This window comes from Vombatus ursinus, unplaced genomic scaffold, assembly GCF_900497805.2.
Source record: "Vombatus ursinus unplaced genomic scaffold, bare-nosed wombat genome assembly UNPS02014832.1, whole genome shotgun sequence".
NCBI classification, from domain to species: domain Eukaryota; kingdom Metazoa; phylum Chordata; class Mammalia; order Diprotodontia; family Vombatidae; genus Vombatus; species Vombatus ursinus.
This window is the reverse complement of record NW_020954610.1, coordinates 68,768,555-68,781,196: the sequence shown is the minus strand read 5'-3', so window position 1 is coordinate 68,781,196 and position 12,642 is coordinate 68,768,555.

Below are 12,642 nucleotides of genomic sequence, written 5' to 3'. Positions count from 1 at the left end.
GAGTTTAGAAGAAAATAAATGCACAAAAAAGGTCAGGCAATTTGCCCCGGGTCACAGAACTACTGTAAGACAGAGGCAGGCCTTGAACCCAGGTCTTTCTTACTCTTAAGCTGGCTGTCTACTTCATCATGATATAATAGAATATGATATGATATGATATGATATGAGATGAGATATGACATGCCATAATGTAATATTATGTAATATAATAATATATATTTATATAATACAGCGTAATATAATACTAGTATAACCAAATATTTATGCTTGTAGCATATGCATAAGACTATCTTCACTGGTGGAGACAAGGATGATTCCACTTTTGTGAGGGGGCATGAGAGCTTAGACAGTGGTGGGAAACCTGTGGCCTTGAGGTCACATGTGGCCTTCTAGATCCTCAAGTTCGGCCTTTTGACTGAATCCAAACTTCACAGAACAAATCCCCTTAATAAAAGGATTTGTTCATAAAACTTACACTTAGTCAAGAGGCTGCACCCAAGGACCTAGAAGGCTCCATGTGGCCTTGAGGCTACAGGTTCCCCACCTCTGGCTTAGAAGAAGGGAGACCTTTTCACTTCTTGCTTCAAGAGAAGACTCAAATGGTTCGGCCCTTTTTAGGAAGAACTCTGGAGAGAAAGGAAACAGACATTGGAAGGCAGACATGTAGGTGAAAGTTGGCTCCTCAACATGTCCTTGACTTACAGCCTACCTTCTGAGAGATTTTAGGGAATTTCCCTTCTGGCAAGACCACAGATTCTGTCTTGATTGGGCTGAAATATTTTGCTCACAGGGGGAGAATTCATTCACTCTGTATTTTCTAATATATTCTAATCTACATAGCTTCTCTGACTTTAATTTGCTATCTTCTTGGATAAATGGGTTTACTTGCTGTTCACTATTTGTTGTGCTCTTTTGTATAACTAGTATTTGGTAGGACAGAATCATGTCTGCAGAGATAACCCTTGGAGTATTCCTTCCCTTTTAAGCAATAGAAACCAGGAAGGAGGCTTGAACGTAAGGGGAAAAATCAGTTCTCAAAGTAATATTTGTTTGTGTGTGTGTGTGTGTGTGTGTGTGTGTGTGTGTGTGTGTGATAGATACAATTCTAATTCAATTCCTCCTTCTCTGAGGAAAGCAGAGCACCTGACCTTGTGACCCTTCTTCCCGCTTCCCTTCAGGTAAGAATTAACGTCTACCTTGGAGAAGGATGGGCAAAATTCACAAGATGCCTATTAAAGTTTCCTTGTGAGCTATATTCAGTCAAACCCATGTGGACATACACTTAGCCTACAATAGGTAATGCACATATTCTATACCTATAGTATAATAAAATAATAGAATTGGAACAGATCTTAGAGATTGATGAGGGAGAAAAGACTTTGCCCATCCTGTCGACTTACCTAGTTCAACCCTCCCATTTTACAGATGAAGAAAATGAGAAAAGTGAAGTAATTTCCTTCAAACCAACCTGCTGGCTGTTCACCATACAACATATATTGTCTCTTGCTTCTGTCTTTGCCCATGTGGTCCCCCATATCTGAAATGCACCTCCATCTCACGGACTCTCTAAAATTCCTTCAAAGCATAGCTCAGGTACTACCTTCTAAACAAGGCCTTTTCTGATCTCAGTCTGTGTTTTCTCCTTGAGGTTACTTTGTATATGTTTTGTATTTATGTGCATATATTATATTCCCCTTCCCCTGCAGAATGTAAGCTCCTTGAGGGCAGGGGCTGTTTCTTTTTTTGTCTTTGTGTCTAGCTTAATACCTGGTAGCTAAGCGGATGCTTAATAAATGTTTGTTGACTTTAATTTGTTGTGGCTGTGAATCAAGTTGGTGGCAGAGACAAGATCAGAGACTAGGTTTCCTGCCTCCCAATCCTATGCTCTTCCCAACATGTCTGACACCCTAAAGGGGCTTATTTCTTTTCTATAAGTGGATTGTCTATCTTTGTTTCATGCAGCTGAAATGTTGTATACACTCAAGAAGACATGATAACATGAACATGGTAGTTATACATATATGGGATGAATAATAGGTATGTGTCTAGAGACTGCTCAAAACAGTGGCTTGGCATCAAAACAGGGAGTACTCCAGATCAACAAAAAGGTAAAACAAAAAAGGGAAGGATGCAAAAAAGGCCCTCATGGAACTCCATCTATATCTATATGTCTATAATTATGTACATTATGTTATGTATATATGCACACACATACCATCTAAGATTATAAGTTGAAGAGAATTTAGAGGAAAGGAATGGGAATGATATGTGGCATAAAAATAGACACACTTAAGAGAAAGTTTAAACTAACTAAAATTTTTTAGTTCAAGATAAATGGCTGGAGGTGGGGAAGGAAGAAGTAAACCTTGGAATTAGTCTGGAGCTGAAACTCATCTTTCTCTAAGGGAACCAACTCAGAGTGTCTGGGATGTGCTGGTTGGGTTCTTAAATCATGAAAATACCTATGATGGTGTTTAGGCCAGTAACTTAAGTATCTTTCATTTGTGTGTGGACTTAGAGGTAATTGTATTGGACATAAGAGTATATATACACACACACATATTACACATATGTGTATATAAAATAATGAATTTAAAGTTAATTTGATTCTTTTGTTCTTTACTGCCTAGTTTAGTTAACTAATCAGGTTGACACTATAGTAATGATGAAAATGAGGTGAAGATAAAATATTATCAAATGCAGGCTTTCACTAGGCTTTAGAGTCTCCTAGTGACTGCCCCAATGGGCATAAGTTTGATCAATGTGCTGTTCTTGTATACTTCTGTACATTTTGGGTCTCTAGTATTCTGTATATACTGATTTCCACTCCGACCCTACCTCTAACTTACTAAAAATGTAGTGAGCTTAAGCAAAGTTTAATTAAAATTAAGTAAATATTTTTTCTTGTTTTGTTATTAAAAACAATGTTTAAAAAGTTACTTGGCATCACTCTAAAGGAAACACCTTCTCTTCTGGCTCTTAGCATCCCAGAGTCAAGGAAACAGATTTGCTTAGTCTGTCCAGATAGGATCATTACTGAGGGAGACTAGGAGAGAGGATTCTTAAAAGATCAAAGAATGGCAGAAGAAAACAAGAAAGTAAAAGAAAGAAAAAATGACAATAAAAATGAAATAGAAGAAATAGAGAAACAAAAGACAATGCATCAAAGTATAGAGATATGAAAAAGAACATCCCATTTGAAGACAGTTTTCTGACTCATTGAGATGAATGAAACTGACTACTAGTTGCATTCCATGATCTCTTCTGGAGAGAAGAAACTAGGGAAGCATATTTTCAGTTTTGTTGAAGCTTTCTCCCACAACGCCATGTCTCTGGATTTGGATTATTATCTAGTAGCTCTGATTAATATCTGTATGTCTCCTTTCTACATTCCAAATCTGTAGATGATATCTCAACGCTCTACCTTCTAGATGTTATCTTTTTGTCTTCTTCAGAAATTAGTCCCACATCTTGATAGGGGTTAAATAGAAATATTGAATTTGAATGTTTATTTGTGTCTGCCATCTCATTTCTGTTTCAGGCTAGATAGTTAGCCCTTATTTTCAAATAATCATTTTAGAAGATAAACAGTGGTTGCAAATCTTTTCTCTTCTGGTGTGCAAGTCTTTTATTAAACAAATCCTAGGTAAGTTTGAATATTCCAGCAGCACTAGGCTATTATATTCCTGCCAGTCATCTTTTTAAGTCACTAACTCAGTATACTCATTGTCAGCTTTGCACAGTAAATTCAAATAAAGGGAACTGCTCCATCTAGAGTTCCATTTTGCAAATAAATTTGTTTGCTATGTCTAGTTGGTTATTCTCCCAAGTGATCTCCCCTTCTTCTTTCTCTTCTTTCCTTTCTTCTACCCCTGTCTTCTTCTCCCCTCTCTTTTGCTTTGTTCTAATACTAGAGCTGCTGGACCAGAAAAGGCCCAAGAGAAACCAATCCAGAGATGGCGCCCCAACAAATAACTTATGGCAGGCATTTGGAAGATATCACATACCTCTTTATCTTCTTTCCAAACAAAGTAATCTTTCTAATTTGTTTACTCTTTATTCTTAGAGAAATGTTCTTCCCTACCAATTAGAGTTGTCCAAAAATGAATGGCTTATTTTGGGCAATAGCAAGCTCTGTGTCACTCAAGGTCTTTAATTATAGACTGGAAGGGTTATTATAGATGGATTTCATGATTTTGGCAGAGGGTTGAACTAGATGACCCATTCAATCCCTTTCAACTTGATGATTCTCTAATTCCCCTTTCCTTGGACCTTCTTTTGATTCAGTCAGCTGAGATTTCCTACTTCTACTGTGCTTACCTTGAAATGATGTGATCAGAACCATGTTAGAGCATTACAGAGGAAGAAGAACAATTATTTTATAGCATGCTGCTTTTAATCAACCAGATCCTTGCCTTCACAATGAAACATATTCCTTCTGAAAAGCACCTGAGACATAGGCATTCTGCAGATTGGAAGGATTATTGTGATCTTCATTAAAGAATGTGATGGACAAAAATAATGGCTTTAATCTTGTAAGGTATGCACAGTATTTTTGTATCTTTGAAGTATGGTCACAAATAAAGACTTGATGCTAAGGAATGGTGGTTCTCTGTTATGTTAACCACTGTTGGCCCACAGCAGTTTTTCAGTGGAACAGGATGACTAATTGCCACAGAGCTTAAAGGACTTGGATAAGTTGGTATGGTGTAAGAGGTGGGATTTGAATCAAGAGCCAGTTTTCCTTTTACTGTGCTATGTAGCAACCTACTAAGCTTGTGATATACTTTTATATATCCTTTATCTCTGGCAAGATTTAACAATTTATTTCTGATATTTAATGAAACCGCAGAATCTGGGTTCACATCCAATCTCTGATGCTTGCTATCTATATGACCTTGAGCAATTTTAATCTTTCTTCTTAGGGCTTCCTTGGGCTTCCATTTCCTCTTCTTTAAAATGGAGTTGGAGCAAAGACTCAAACTTTTGGGACAAGAAGTTATTATTTGACAAAGACTGCTGAGAAAACTGAAAAACAGTACAGCAAAAAGTAGATATAGATCAACATCTTATACCATATACCAAGATAAGATCAAAATGGGTACATGATTTAGACATAAAGGGTGATACCATAAACAAATTAAGTAAACAAGGAGTAGTTTCCCTTTCAGATCTTTGGAGAAGGGAAGAATTTATGAGCAAAGAAGAGAAAGAGAGGGAGCATTACAAGATATAAAATGGGTAATTTTGATTATAATAAAATGGAAAGTTTTTACACAAACAAAACCAATGCAACCAAGATTAGAAGGAAAGCAGAAAGCTAGGAAATTTTTTTTATAGCAAGTGTCACTGGTAAAGGCCTTATTTCTTCAAATATATAGAGAACTGAGTCAAATTTATAAAAATACAAACCACTGCCCAATTGAAAAATGGTTAAAGAGTATAAACAGTCACTTTTTAGATGAAAAAATCAAAATGATCTATAGTCATACAAAAATGCTGTAAGTCACTATTGATCAGAAAAATGTAAATTAAAACAACTCTGGGGTACCACCTCACCTATCAGATTGACTAACATGACAGAAAAGGAAAATGATAAATATTGGCAAGGTTATGGGAAAATTGTGATACTAATGCATTGTTGGTGGAGTTGTGAAGTGATCCAACCATTCTGGAGTGCAATTTGGAAATATACTGAAAAGGCTATAAAACTGTGATCCCTTTGATCCAGCAATACCACTACTAGGTCTATAACCCAAAGAGATCAAAAAAGGGAAGAAGAACCTATTTGCACAAAATTATTTATAGCAGATCTTTTTGGTGTCAAAGAATTAGAAATTGAGAGGATGTCCATCAATTGGGGAATGACTGAACAAGTCATAGTATATAATTGTAATGGAATACTATTGTGCTATAAGAAATGATGAGCAAGATGATTTCAGAAAAACTTGGGAAGACTTACATGAACTGATGCAAAGTGAAATGAGCAGAACCAAGAGAACATTGTACACAGTAACAGCAATATTGTACAATGATCAACTGTGAATGACTTAACTGCTCTTAGCAATACAATGATTTAAGACATTCTAAAGGACTCATGATGAAAAATGCTACCCACCTCCAGAGAAAGAAATGCTGAAGTCTGAATGCAGATTGAAGCATACTATTTTTCACTTTATTTCTTTTTGTTTTTAATTTTTTTGGGTCTGTGTCTTCTTTCACAACTTGACTAATATGGAAATATGTTTTGAATGATTGTACATGTATAACCTATATCACATTGCTTACTGGCTCAGGGAGGTATAGGGGAAGGGGGCAGAGAGAATTTGAAACTCAATATTCCAAAAAAAATGAATATTAAAAATTGCTTTTACAGGTAATAGGGAAAAATGAAATGCAAATAAATGGAGTTGATGAACTTTGAGGTTCCTTCTAGTTTAAGCTCTTATGATCCTGTGAGCTTATGTCTTCCTCCTCCTTCCTCTCTATGAACCAGAGCCATCTTTGAGAGCAGGCTATGCCACCAGAACCCAAGCTTAGGGATTCTACAAGATTCTACCAGGTTGGGAAGGCTTCTAGGATGGGCCTGGGAATAAATGGACTGTATATCTGTCATCTGAGGACCTGAAACAAGTTCTCTGTCAATGGAGCTTTTCCATCACTAGAAGGTGAACCATCAGATAGTGAATTTGGTGATATCAGCTCATTGCTTAATAAAAGGCTTACACACCTGCAAAGAACCTTCTAATCCATCGTTTAAAAATAAAGACTGATAAGGTAGCATGAAACAAAAGGTGGATTGGGGTTGTGACCTGTGCTGGTGGAGAAAGTAAGTGTACCCTTAGATGTTAGATCTTTGGAGTGATGAAGTAAATAGTTAATGAAAACCAGACACCACCTCAATAGCATCTCATGAAAACAGTGCTAAGCTTTCTTTTAATTCAGGCAAGGTGGCTTTGTTTTTCTTTTTTATAGTACCAAAGAAAAATAGGTGAGGAAGAGGGTCTAACTTGCTAGCTCTTTGACCTTCAGAAAGTCACTGAATCTCCCTAGGCCTCAGTTCTTTCATCTTTAAAATGAGAAGATTGGATTAGAGCAGGGCTGCTTAAACTTTTTCCACTCAGGACCCCTTTTCTCTGCAGCAGTTCACTGGTATTCTGTGGCCTGAGGGCATGTGCAGTGCCAAGTGTGCATGCTTTGTGTTCAGAACCAAGGCTGCAGTGAAATTGTGGGATGCAAATGGGCAAGTGCTGCCAGAAACACCTTGGATTCATTATGAGTTTGATTTTGAATTAATTTTTGGTCACTGTGTGTTCAGAAACCTTTTACTGTTGCCAAATTTTTGAGACCCCTTTTGTTACGACCTACAGTTTAAGAAGTGTTGGACTAGGTGACCTTCAAGGTCTCTTCCCGCTCTTAATCTATGATATAGGAATGACTGGGATTTGCATGGTGTCTTCTCTTTTGCTGAAATAATCATATTAATCACTAGCACTTTAAAGTTTGCAAAATACTTTACAAATATTATCTCATTTGATCCTCATAGCAACCCTAGGAGGTAGGTGTCATCATTAGACCCATTTTGCTGATGAGGAAACTAAAACAGACAAAGGTTAAATGACTTTCCTAAGGTCTCATAGCTCAATAAGTGTCTCAGGTCAGATTTGAACTCAGGTTTTCCTAACTCCAGTTCCAGTGCTCTATCCACTGTAACACCTAGCTGTCTCATGGCCCATAGATTTCAAAAATTTACTTTAAAAGTTGACAATCCACAAGAAAATAATATATTGTACCTCAGACTCCTAACTTTGTTTTGCTCCAGGAGAAATCATTTTCAGTTGCTGTCTGAGTTGAGTAAACAAGATACCATCACTTTATACCTTTAGCTGTCAGTTCCATTTCTTTATTTTCCTTTGGACAGGAGTCTCACTGACATTTGGAAGTCCAGCTCCAAAATCTACAGCTGCAAGAACACTTGTTGCTCAATGGAACTTTTAATGCTCCTGAGAATTATGTCATAGTGCCAGCTACTCAACGGTCCCAAAGTAACCCTGTTATTTGAGTGGCATTAAAAGAAAAAAAAAATCCGTATCTACTTCAACCATATTTATGTCTACTTCTGCATACCTTACCTATCTTTATGTCTACGCCTATACCTTTATCTATCCTTCTGTCTATATTTATCTCCATCTCCAACAAATATGCATAAAACAACCCTAGAATGTCACCCTCTTTGGACATTGAAGTGGTAGGAGAGAAAACCTTGACTATTACTCTGAGCTCAGTGAAATATACCACGAACAAAATATTCTTCTCAGTTCAGTAATTAGACAACAACAGCAGTCACTTTAGAAAAATTAACCACCTACATACTGGGTTCTTTGCTCATACCCTTATGTTGGCAATACAAAGTAAAACATAACAGATAAATTAAAGAACATCATGAAAAGCTACTAGGTAGTAAATTGTGTAGGTGATTCAGGAATCTTTTTTGTGGATATTTTTCTTGCTTTCTAAGTTGGGCATTTTTTTTTTCATGAGGGATAAAATGGAATTTTCCTTTCCAACCCATTTCTGGAGCATTATTTGTATATATAGATGTCAAGTTCAGTTGGTCCCTTATTCTAGCCCCTACCTACTACCAAGTAAGTGTGGGGTCCTAAATCACTCTTAGTTACAAGTCTGTGAGGAGAGTTGTCACAGGCTGCAACTTGCTAGTAATTCTGCTAATATAAGACTAATGCTGATGGTTCCTTACTAGAAACAATGCACATGGGCCAAGCCCATTCCCAACAGACACATGTATAACTACTCTGCCTTGATCTAATCAGTACAGGTTCTGATCCTGGGACAAGGCATACAGGATTTACCCACAGTGAGGGGAAGCAGACAAGGTATTTACCCTAGGTGCAAAGGTAGTGTACTTCAGATTGTGTAGTCTTGACAGAAAAAAATTCACCACAAGTAGAGTCCAGATTTAGTGCTGGTATATTAGGTAGAACAGGAGATTGAGATTCCTGGAGAAGAGATAATGAACAGTAATGGAAAGAACACATTTTCTGATGCTCCTTACACCCCTGCCAGATGAATGGGAAAGTAATGTGTCACTAGGTAGAGCCACCCTGGCCTTGCCCCATCTCTTTCACTTTCATACTATCAGGGGTGTGAGGATGGGCACAAACTTGTTGAGTTGGTTTCACTAAGTGGCATTACTTACATGGTGTTAGTACCCAAGATGGTGAATGGTATTTGCATATGTTGAAATGTAAACATGAGCAAGGTAGTAAGAATCAGAAGACCAGGGTTCAGGTCCCCTCTCTGTTACTACCTTGTATTTGAGGGGACAGTTTTCACAGGCTAGATATGTGATTCATTTCTCCTGCCCATTCCCCAAATTTAAAAGCCTATATTTTCTGAATAGATTGTTATGTGCAAAGCCACTAAGGTGAAAACATCAGCCAATGCACACCTCATGTATTAAAGTGAGGTTTATTTAAAAAAATAATACAGGCATCTGGATCTCAGATAACAAGCCTAGGAAACAGAACTGCTTGCAAGGTACCCTCAGAGGCTTCCAGAGATGGGGCATGTTCCTCTGGGTCTGTAGGATCTCTGGTTCTTAGACACATAAACACCAGCATTAGTGTGGGGTTTGTGGACAAAACTTCAGGCAGCAGTACAAATTGGGGATCCACCCCTCTTGCTTTTATAAAGCTTTGAGGGCAAAGATTTTTGGTTCTGTCTTTACGTAGCGTAGTAAATGATATATCATAGGCATCTAAAATGTTTGTTGATTGAATGAATGAATGAGGGGCATCACAAGTGGCTATTACCTAGGAATAGGAAGCCTTCTTGCACTGTGTGGTTTCTCACAACAATCCTAGGGATGACCTTGATCCCTACGTTGGAAGCCTATGGAGTGAACCTCACAGAACCCAGGAATGTTACACACAGCAAAACAAAACAAAAGTATCAAACTTTAAACAAGAAAGCAGTAGGGTTAATAAGAGGTTGTGTTATGCTTCGCAAAAACACTTAAACTTTTGACCAAGAGACATAGTTATAGTAGATTTCACTTAATATAAACTTTTCTATTGGGGATAGGATTCTCTCAAACTGAGAGGGAAGAGAAGGTCATGTTGGCTAGTATAGTAAACATATAAATATAGTGAATATCTAAGCTTTAAATGGGTTCAATTTCATAAAAGGGCTTGATTTACTATTCAGTGTTCTTGTTTGGAACAGAAATTCATGTATCAGTGGCACCTTATACTATAAGGATGGCTATAGCAATCACATAAGGCGCTGGTCAGAAAACAACCGCTTATTAGTGACCTTGGACAAGTCACTACAACTCATTGAATATCAGTGGCTTATAGATTTAGAGCTGGAAGGAAGCTTTGAAGTCATTGAATTCAGTCACCTTGTTTTGCAGATGTGAAAACTGAGTCCTAGTAAGATTAAGTGACTTGTCCAGGATCACACGGTTAGTAAGTATCTGAGACAGGATTTGAATTTGGATTATCCTGACTCCACATCCAGTGCTTAAGTCACAACAGTACCCTATCTTTCAGTTTATTCATCCATAAAATGAGGAATGATATGTAGTCTGCAGGAGAGAGAAGAATTCTCCAGTCTCTTCAACTCTTGGGATCTCTTCACTTCTCTTTGAGGTGGGCAGTCATTTGGTTTCTAGCTCCAAGAGGGAAGATAGATGATGACAGCCCCATTTCAGGTGATTGACAGTAAAGACTCTGAGAAGAAGCTGACATGGGAGGAGCTGGCAGTCTCCATCAGGTTCCTATCACCAGCTTGCTCCATTAGAGACTTCAGAGAATGTACCCTGGGCTAAGATTTTGGTTGAGTTATTTCACTCCTCATGGAAGAGCTCCTTCACTCTGTTTTGTCTGGTATATTTCTCATTACGTATGCTTTCTCTGATTTCCATTTTTCCTATTGACTTGGATAAATGGGTTTTACTGCTATATGCTATAAGTGTGTTCATTGTGGAACTGACATTTTGTGGGAAAGGAGTCAAGCCTTGGATATAAAGCTTGGGAGTCCTCCTTTCCCCATTAATGAAACACTGATCAGAAGTTAGCCTGAACCTGAAAAATCACATCTCCTAGACTAACAACATCTAAGGTAGCAGAAGAATATAATTCTAGCCCTCTACCCTTTTTCTTTGAGGAGAGCAGAGTGACCAAGCATCTGGTCCCAGTCTCCTACATCCCTTTCTAATGGAAATAAAGTCTCCCTTGGAAAAGGGTGGGGGGAGAAGAAGCTAGAGGAGTCTATTCTGCCTCCCTTAAAATCACACAACACCCCTATGCTACATGTCGGGGACAGTCCTTGCGATATTTGAAAAAAATGAAATCAAGACAGCAGTCATCACTCCTATCATTTTACTTGTAATGAATGTATAGCTGATATAAGTGAGGTCTGTAATTCAGCGGCAGATACACTATGCAGTTTACAGTTTACAACCCAAACTGCTTGGAATAGGGTTACTCCATGTAGTTGGGGTTTCATGAAAAACAAGGAAAAAAAAAACCATGGCCTTATTTCTAGATAAAGCATGAGTAAAAGGAAAAAAAAAACCTGATACTTTCTGAAAACCAGGAAAACCAAGCTTACCTATCCCTGCTAAATTAGAAAATTTGTACTGAAATGATTAGTTACTCAGATGAAATATGCAGTTTTCCACTTGACTTTGTGGTGCATAGACCTAATTTCAAGTTATATCACACATGATTAACACTGGGAGTTGGAGGCTGGAGGCTGGGGACTTTCAGGTGAGCAACGGGAATAAGCTCTCATTTGATAGAACCATTTTCTAACATCACTTTCAGCAATTGACAGTAAATAATTAACATGTAGATGGTGATTTTTTAATACAAAAATCAAAGAGCAGCCCATGCTGGGCTGATGCATGATGAGCCTTCTAAAGCAGATTCTGGAATGTCCAAAGGCCTCTTTTTTTTTTCTTCTTTGGGATAGAACCAGTATCTTCCAGGAAGACCTGTTGTCAATCTTTGGAGTGTGAGGAAGGAAAAGAGTGGTGTTTAGTAATAGGCAGCAGGGTGATAAAGTGGGAAAAAATATTTTTCTGAAAGTCAAGAAACCTGTGTCCTAGTTGTACCTCTGACATTAGTCATTTGTAGGAAACTCGTTTCTCCTCTCTGTGCTTAAATTTTCCCTTTTCCATCAGATGAGGAATTGAGGGTCTCTAAAGTTCATTTTAGGTTTCAAAATTCTGTGATGGGGTTTGCTAAATAATATTCTGAATCAATTTTGTTGCCATATTTTGAGACTGTTGGCCTTAAAAAACTCTTAAAGGCACATTTCTTCATTTTTAAAAAAGTTTTGAACTTAATAACCACCAAATAAAGTGAATTTTTCCATGTACAAAGTAGAAGAGAAAGAGAGGATACTACATGGAATCACAAATCTCTATTACATACAGCTTGCTTTCCCTTTAAAGTACATAATAAATTCAACATGTAATTTTCAAGACTTGTTCTGTTTGTGTTTCCTTCTGTCCATTTAAATATCTTTCTTTCTTTCCTTCCTTCCTTCCTTCCTTCCTTCCTTTCTTCCTTCCTTCCTTCCTTCCTTCCTTCCTTCCTTCCTTCCTTCCTT